This window comes from Nanorana parkeri, unplaced genomic scaffold, assembly GCF_000935625.1.
Source record: "Nanorana parkeri isolate BGI_ZX_2015 unplaced genomic scaffold, ASM93562v1 scaffold890, whole genome shotgun sequence".
Taxonomy (NCBI): domain Eukaryota; kingdom Metazoa; phylum Chordata; class Amphibia; order Anura; family Dicroglossidae; genus Nanorana; species Nanorana parkeri.
This window is the reverse complement of record NW_017307158.1, coordinates 1,092,567-1,095,249: the sequence shown is the minus strand read 5'-3', so window position 1 is coordinate 1,095,249 and position 2,683 is coordinate 1,092,567.

The window sequence follows — 2,683 nt, the reverse complement described above, 5'->3', positions numbered from 1 at the left end:
AAAAAAACACCTTCATAATGTGACCCCGCCCCCCAGTTGTACTTTTAGAAAGCCCCGCCCATATTTATGGTGCCCTCATGGTTTTAACCGCCGGGTCCATAGAAAACATACAACCATTCTGTGGGGGGGCGGGGGAGGGGGGTTTGTGATGGCTCTAACAGCCAGGCACCTGTACTTAAATTTGTGTCTCAGCACTCCTGTTCCTCAGCGGGTCATACTCGTGTAGGTGTGACCCAAGGGAGTAATTATGGGGCGGGGCTTAAATACATAGCTTGTCAAGGTGTCAGGTACAATGAATGCGTGTTAGACTCTCTCCTATCTTGCAGGGAGAGGAGGTTATAGTTTTAGTGATGTCCAAAGCTTCTGGTTTTCTTGCTTTCTGTTGGTCGATTAGACTGGGGTTGTTCTTTATTTTGTCTGCACAATCACACGGGTGTCTCCCTGTGTAGCAAAGAGTTACCAGAATTTAAAGGGGGACTCCATGCTGACATATGACACATGGGTGGGGAGAAGAGGGAAGAGTGTAGTGTGTAGATTATTTGCGCCTCCATCGATTCTCCAGTCTGGTTCTTCCACATTGTGTTGTTGACTTCTGAGACCTGCAGTCTGAGCTACAGTCTCCTCCCACTGAGCGTGGGAGGGACCTTCCCACTGAGCGTGGGAGGGACCTTCCCACTGAGCGTGGGAGGGACCTTCCCACTGAGTGTTGGAGGGACCTCCTGCAGGAGAATACAGTGTGCTGCTCCCAAGCCCTGAGTTGGGCTCACTTCTTTGAGAAGTCGTGCGCTAAGTAACAGTAGCAACCTGTCTGGTATCCCGCAGTCCTCGCAAATTCTAAGGCAAAAGACCAACTGCACTGCGTGGAAATTCAACCGCTGATAGCTTTATTCATCTGGATGGCATGAACAGTGAGGTCTTATATTTCAAGTCTGGGCTTAATAGGAGAGTTATATATGATTCAGACTGGACTTGCGTCAGGGAAGAGGTCCCAGGCGGGAGACTCTGCTCATGCTGTCCAGGTGAATAAAGCTATGGCTGATTGAATTTCCACACCGGTCTCTTCGGGTGGGAGCCCACAGAGCGAGGACATGGAGGTGGGCATAACCCACCCACTACGCCACCCCTTTTCCTCCCACCCCGCCTCCACCAAATCCTTCTGCAGTCTTCAGGATGGAGTTTTCCTTTAAACGGTTATTTCGGGGAGACCTCAGCCAAAGCGATCCTATTTTTTTTTTATCACCTGGAGACCGTTTCATTGTTGGGGTAATTGTATTATTATTATTGCTGATAAATGATATTTATGCAGACCTGTAACTTCTTATGAACAGTGAGAATCCGGCATATAAACCAAAATTTGACTTTATCATTGGGTGACGCGTTTGTATTCTTTACTTTGATTTTTGTAGCTTTAAAGCCCAAATGTGGCCACAAGGGGAAGAAAAAAAATACCCTTGCAGTGGGCTCCCGTCACATGCAATGCTTGCTATGTCTAGGGGCTGATGTCCAAAGCTTCTGGTTTTCTTGCTTTCTGTTGGTCGATTAGACTGGGGTTGTTCTTTATTTTGTCTGCACAATCACACGGGTGTCTCCCTGTGTAGCAAAGAGTTACCAGAATTTAAAGGGGGACTCCATGCTGACATATGACACATGGGTGGGGAGAAGAGGGAAGAGTGTAGTGTGTAAATTATTTGAGCCTCCATCGATTCTCCAGTCTGGTTCTTCCACATTGTGTTGTTGACTTCTGAGACCTGCAGTCTGAGCTACAGTCTCCTCCCACTGAGCGTGGGAGGGACCTTCCCACTGAGCGTGGGAGGGACCTTCCCACTGAGCGTGGGAGGGACCTTCCCACTGAGTGTTGGAGGGACCTCCTGCAGGAGAATACAGTGTGCTGCTCCCAAGCCCTGAGTTGGGCTCACTTCTTTGAGAAGTCGTGCGCTAAGTAACAGTAGCAACCTGTCTGGTATCCCGCAGTCCTCGCAAATTCTAAGGCAAAAGACCAACTGCACTGCGTGGAAATTCAACCGCTGATAGCTTTATTCATCTGGATGGCATGAACAGTGAGGTCTTATATTTCAAGTCTGGGCTTAATAGGAGAGTTATATATGATTCAGACTGGACTTGCGTCAGGGAAGAGGTCCCAGGCGGGAGACTCTGCTCATGCTGTCCAGGTGAATAAAGCTATGGCTGATTGAATTTCCACACCGGTCTCTTCGGGTGGGAGCCCACAGAGCGAGGACATGGAGGTGGGCATAACCCACCCACTACGCCACCCCTTTTCCTCCCACCCCGCCTCCACCAAATCCTTCTGCAGTCTTCAGGATGGAGTTTTCCTTTAAACGGTTATTTCGGGGAGACCTCAGCCAAAGCGATCCTATTTTTTTTTTATCACCTGGAGACCGTTTCATTGTTGGGGTAATTGTATTATTATTATTGCTGATAAATGATATTTATGCAGACCTGTAACTTCTTATGAACAGTGAGAATCCGGCATATAAACCGCAATTTGACTTTATCATTGGGTGACGCGTTTGTATTCTTTACTTTGATTTTTGTAGCTTTAAAGCCCAAATGTGGCCACAAGGGGAAGAAAAAAAATACCCTTGCAGTGGGCTCCCGTCACATGCAATGCTTGCTATGTCTAGGGGCTACACGAAGAGGACATATTGCTTGCCTTACTCCCTCC